The 6,122-nt window shown below is 42.4% G+C and overlaps 1 long non-coding RNA gene and 1 pseudogene across 1 annotated transcript in view; both read left to right on the top strand.

Annotated features, from left to right (window-relative positions):
- Positions 1-6,122, top strand: part of LOC138145322 (uncharacterized) — a 7,902-nt gene that overhangs the window by 839 nt on the left and 941 nt on the right. The gene's annotated exons all lie outside the window — the stretch shown is intronic.
- LOC138145321 (histone H3.3A-like) overlaps positions 1-6,122 on the top strand; it is a 7,802-nt pseudogene that overhangs the window by 739 nt on the left and 941 nt on the right.

Genomic DNA, 6,122 nt, shown 5'->3' with positions numbered 1-6,122 from the left:
TGGCAGCAGCAGAGGCAGCGGCAGCGCGAAGCCCTTTTTTTTTTTTTCAGTTAGGACTCCTGCTGAGCACTGCCAGGGGCTGGAGCTGCTGGGAGCAGGACGGACTTTCTGCTAAGGACCCCTGCTGAGCACTGCCAGGTGCCGGAGCTGCTGGGAGCACGCTGGGTGGTTGCTGTGAGTGGGGAGAGGAGGACCTTTGCCTGAGGTAGCCTGTTCTGTTTTAAAGGCTTGAGAATGTGGGTGCTTTCTACTTTATCTACCTGTGCCAATGTCATAACTACTCTGATGGCTTTCACTTTCTGGTTTTGGGACTCAGTCTTTTGGTATCTTAATAAATTTTCTAGTTTATTTCCCCAAATGGCAAACCTGACGTATTTTGTGATGGATAATTATATCAGCATATTTGTAATCTCTATAGGCATTGTGAATATGGCATTGCTGATACATTTGGCGACGAGGATGGGATTACAAAATGTCAGGCCTCTATTTGGAAGCAGTGGGGCTTTAGAGGGAGAAATGGCTATTCCAGGTTGGGAGGATTTGACTTATTCCTCTCTAGCCAGAGAATGGGCTAAAAGCACAGGGCCCTGTGAAAACTGGGAACCAAGGCTAAAAGAGGGAGAACCTGGAGATTTGGGAAAATGTTTGAAAGCAATACCCATAGAACCAGGCAAAGAACTGGCAGGAGTGTGCAGGAGAGGCTGGGTGCTGTTAACAAGTTATCGCCTTATGTGTAAAAGTAGGGATAAGCTGCTGAAGGAAAGAGCTAGGATGGCTAGGGAGTCAGCTGGTTTGCCTGAGGATTCTTCTGTGTCACAGCACTCAGAAGAGAAAACTGGAGGGACTCATATGGTCCAGGAGCAAGCTACTGTTCATGTAGCTAAAAGGAAGCAAAAAAACTAGCAGAAGGAATGTGCATGCAGCTTTTCTACAGGCTGGGCAGAGTTGCCCTGACAGCTTCCAGGAGAATGTGTGTGAGGAGAATGGAACAAGGTTAGATGAGGAGTCTCCTAATGTAGAAGCTCTCCCCATATGAAGAAGAAGGCAGGAGAACCACCGAGGCAAAACAGAGTCCAGGGAGATAATTGAGGATTTCACTCAACAGGAGATCACTGATATATTGAGTAGATTTACCCAAAGAATGGGGGAGTCTTTAGTGTCTTGGATAGTAAGAATCACTGATGAAGGCGCAGGAGGAATAACACTGGACAATGAGGACTGTTTAAAATTCATAAGTATCAGTCAGAATCCTTTTGTACACCAGGCTTTTAGGGATCACCATATGCAAGGAGGAAATAACAAAACGAATCTTCTAGCTTTAGCTGCAGAAGGTTCCAAAAAGCAATATCCAACTGAATCTATGTGGCCTAGGGGAGACAGACCCTGGTACTCACTTAGAGACTGTATGAGAAAGCTAAAGGAGGAGGTAATGAAAACTGCTATCCTGATTGGAGATGCAAATGCATATTATGATACTCCCCTAGGAGTTCCTCATAGAAATATCATAGTGAAGACAGCTCCTCCTGCATATAAGCACCTAATTCTGACTCTTTTAATTGGAGAAATAGGGCACCCTCTTTCAGAGGTGCTGGATAAGATTTCACAATTAAGCGATTTAGGGGAATGGGAAAAAGACAAATTGCCTTGAGAGAGAAGAGTAAACAGCCAGAGGATTCAGAGACAAAATAGACCCATAAGAAGGGAACTGTTTACTGCTCTATTAAGAGCTGGGGTGAACTTTAGAAGAATAGATGGTATTCCAACTGAAGAGCTGCATAAGCTGTACCAAGAAAAGGTACTTAGCATTAGAATGAACAGGGAAGCAGGAACCACCCCCGCAGGTATTTCTGAATCTGAATCTTTGTATCCAAGTTTGCCCCACCTTCAGGGGGAATAGGAGATAGGCCAAGCCCCAGCCCAGATAAAAGAAATATGCAGAAGAGATTGCAGACCCCATATTGGTTTAACAATATATTGGAAGAATGGATCAACTACTGTGACTAGGGCACTGATTGATACTGGGGCTGAGGCCACACTTATCTATGGAAACCCTGATGAGTTTAAACATGGAACTCCAATTACCATCACAGGTCTAGGAGACACTGAAATATCAGTCAGACAGGTTAAAATAACAATGAAAATTGGGCAGGGAATATGCTGTGGTTGTTGTACCCATTCCTGAATACATCATTGGAATAGATGTATTGAGAGGCATGACTCTGAATTTACCTGAAGGAAGATACCAATTTGTTGTGAGGAAGATAGGAATTAATACAGTTTTAGTAGGAAAACTAAAAATGGACCCAATCACTTTACCTGAACCTTCTGAAGTAATTACTTTAAAACAGTATCGTGTGCCAGGTGGGCAAGATGAAATTGCCACTACTATAAAGGAATATGTTGAAGCAGGAGTGTTAGTCCCTACAACCACAAGATGGAATAATCCTGTCTGGCCAGTAAGAAAATCAGATGGGACTTGGAGAATGACTGTGGATTATAGACTGTTGAATAAGGTGACTCCTTCTTTGTATGCTGCTGTTCCAGATACCATCACCTTAATAGAAAGGATCCAGAAATATGATGGGACTTGGTATGCAGTTATTGACTTGGCAAATGCCTTCTTCACCATCCCAATAGACTCTAAACAATGGGACCACTTCGCTTTCACTTGGCAGGGTAGACAATATACTTTTACTCGCTTGCCACAAGGGTACATACATAGCCCCACTATTTGTCACAGGATTGTGGCTGAACAGTTGGATGAATTAAAGCTACCTGGTGTACAGCTTACCCACTACATTGATGATATCATGATACAGGGAAAAGATGTGAAAGTAGTGGAAAGGAGTTTGACCCCTCTAATTGAGCATATGAAAAGTAAAGGGTGGGAAATTAACCCTGCAAAGGTTGAAGGACCAGCTCAGAATGTGAAGTTTTTGGGTATACAATGGAACAAGGGGCTAAGGGAGATTCTTCCTCGAGCCTGACAAAAGATTCAGGATTTTCCTACCCCTACCAATAAGAAGGAGGCCCAAAAGTTCATAGGATTGTTTGGATACTGGAGGCACCACATTCCACATTTGGGACAGATTTTAAAGCCTTTATATAGAGTCACACGGAAGAAATATGAATTCGATTGGGGACTTGAGCAGAGTAAAGCTTTTGAAGAAGCCAAGGCTGCCATACAATTGGCCCTAGATTTGTGGCCCATGCAAAATGGTCCAGTGGAATTGCAAGTGACTGTACAAGATGATTATGCAAACTGGAGCTTATGGCAAAAACAACAAAGCCGAAATGTACCTTTGGGATTTTGGTGTAGGAAACTCCCTTCATCTGGAGTCCAGTACACACCTTTTGAAAAGCAGTTGTTAGCTGCATATTGGGCTTTGGTGGAGACTGAACAACTGACTGTGGGCCATGAAGTGATATTAAGACCTGGAATCCCAATTATGACCTGGGTAATGAGTACCCCAGCTTCTCACAGAATTGGACATGCCCAAGAGGCTAGTATAATCAAATGGAAGTGGTATATTCAAAATAGAGCGAAAACAGGCAAAAGCGGAGTCTCTGCTCTGCATGAATCTATAGCAAACATAGAAATTGAGAGGAGTGACACACCCCCTGAGCCAAAGCAACAGTTGGTACAATCCACTGTAAAATGGAATGAGGGATATGATGTATTAACTGAGGAACAAAAGAGACATGCATGGTTTACTGATGGGACAGCAAAATATTTGGGGCAAAAAAGACATTGGAAAGCAGTGGCCTATAACCCATGTACTAGAAGGACTTTGGAAAGTACTGGGATAGGTGCAAGTAGCCAATATGCTGAACTTATGGCAGTATATCAAGCCATCAAAATAGAACAAGGAGGACAGTGTCATATATTCACTGATTCATGGGCGGTAGCTAATGGGTTAGCTACATGGATGCCCATGTGGAAAAATGAAAATTGGGAAATTCATGGTAAACAAGTCTGGGGCAAAGAATTATGGGAAGATATCTGGAACATGTCTTTGGTCACTGACTTGTCAGTTTTTCATGTAGATGCTCACGTGGCTCCCACCACACCAGAACGTGAGTACAATTCTCATGCTGATCGACTGGCAAAGATTGCTACTGAACATATTGTCCCTACTTTGACAACAACTGATGATCCGGTATTAGCAAAATGGGTCCACCAAACAGCAGGCCATTTGGGGGTCCAGGCCACACACCAGTGGGCACAAGATTGAGGTATTAGTATCTCTCATTCACTGTTAAAACAGATAGCAGAAGAATGTCATATATGTCAATTGGAAAAGGAGCGAACTGTTCCTCGGGTAGTAACTGGAGAGATAGCAAGAGGAAAAGTCCCAGCCCAAATCTGGCAAATAGATTATGTTGGTCCACTACCACTGGATAAAGGATGCAGATTTATATGTACTTGTGTTGATACCTATTCAGGTGTACTAGTAGCTTGTCCTTATAAGAATGCAACCCAGAAAAACACTTGTAAAACCTTAGATCTCATAAGTCTATATTATGGAACCCCAATGCAGATTCAAAGTGACAATGGGTCACATTTCAAAGGCAATGAAATGAAGAAGTATTGTATACTAAACAATATAGAATGGATATATCATATTCCATATTATCCAGAAGCATCTGGGTTAATTGAAAGAACGAATGGATTACTGAAAGAACAGTTGAGGAAGTTAAGTTCCAATAATTCATATCAACATTGGAAGGATAATTTGTTCATGGCTTTGCGTAATTTGAATAATAGACCATTGGGAGGAAGTACACCTCTAGCCAGAATGATGACCCCCAATCTGCAAATTAGAAAACAACAAACACACAAGATCCCAAATATTGAGTGTTGGACCTTGAGGCCAGATGTCCCAGCACCGTACCCAGGACCACCTGGTTCAGTGGGGTATGATTTACATTGTTTAGAGGACTTTTGGTTGGACAGGAAAGAAGTAAGAAAAATTTCCACTGGGATATGCATAAGAATCCCTAAAAATCACTTTGGACAGATTTTACCCAAATCAGGATTAGCAGCTCAAGGAATACATGTATTGGATGGAGTAATAGATTCTAATTATCAAGGAGAAATTGTTGTAACATTCCAGAATTTAGGTGAAGGGCTGATACAGATTCACAAGAATGATAGGATAGTTCAAGTGATTATCGTTCCTTGTAAAACAATGCCACTTGTAAAAACTGACCCTCCTTCCAAAATAACTGTCACAGGAACTGAAGGATTTGGTTCTACTGATAGAATAAAATCAGGAGCTAAAGTATGGGTAAAACGGAAGCCAGATGATGTTCCAAAGGCTGCAGAGATTATAGCATATGGGAAGGATAACACTGTAACTATTGTTTATTCTGGAGAAGATTATTACAAAATTGTACCCTTAAGTCATTTATTCTACCGTGAGTGAGGCTACAATAGTCTGGTTATTGTCTCTTTGCTTCTTCTTGATTTTTTGTTTGTTCACCTTGTTTGTTAGATTTGTTTCCACAGGCTTGGTACCCTCCATCTGTAGATGCCTGATAGCTTAAGCTGGATGTCACCCTCTGTCTGCAACTGTGATGTGTCACCCTTGGACCTGGCATCAAGCATATTAAGAACTGACCTCTCAAATGGGACCCCTTAGGACAGGGACAGCTCTACATCCGATTTCAGCAGCAAGTAGCCATAGAAGAAGAGATATTCACCCCTTACCACAAGATTTGGGGGCCCCATTTGTTCGGGGTGGGGGGAATGATGGGGAGCTTGTGCTCAAGCCCCACCCTAAAATATGGTTTTTTGTGTTTATTGTGTGCTATTCTTGTTATATTGTTGTGAAATTTTGTTGACACCAGTTATTCCTACTATATTTTTGCCAAGTAAGGGACATGAAAGATCTTGGGGCCAAATGTAAGGGTTATGGGATTTAAAGATCTCCCATGCCCCATGGACATGCTGACATAGCTGAGCAAGAAAAAGCGGAAAGCGGATAAAAAAAAAAAAGCCAAGCTAACGGTCCTGCGGTTGGCGGTTGGCAGCGGTTGTGGTTGCCTTTTTTTTTTTTTTGAGTTAGGACTCCTACTGAGCACTGCCAGGGGCCGGAGCTGCTGGGAGCAGGACTTTC

This window comes from Petaurus breviceps, unplaced genomic scaffold (assembly GCF_028583685.1).
Source record: "Petaurus breviceps papuanus isolate PSGF00001 unplaced genomic scaffold, PetGlider_PUasm1.0 90734, whole genome shotgun sequence".
In the NCBI taxonomy this organism is placed as follows: domain Eukaryota; kingdom Metazoa; phylum Chordata; class Mammalia; order Diprotodontia; family Petauridae; genus Petaurus; species Petaurus breviceps.
The sequence above is the reverse complement of the archived record's forward strand: the minus strand, read 5'-3'. Positions and strand labels throughout refer to the sequence as shown.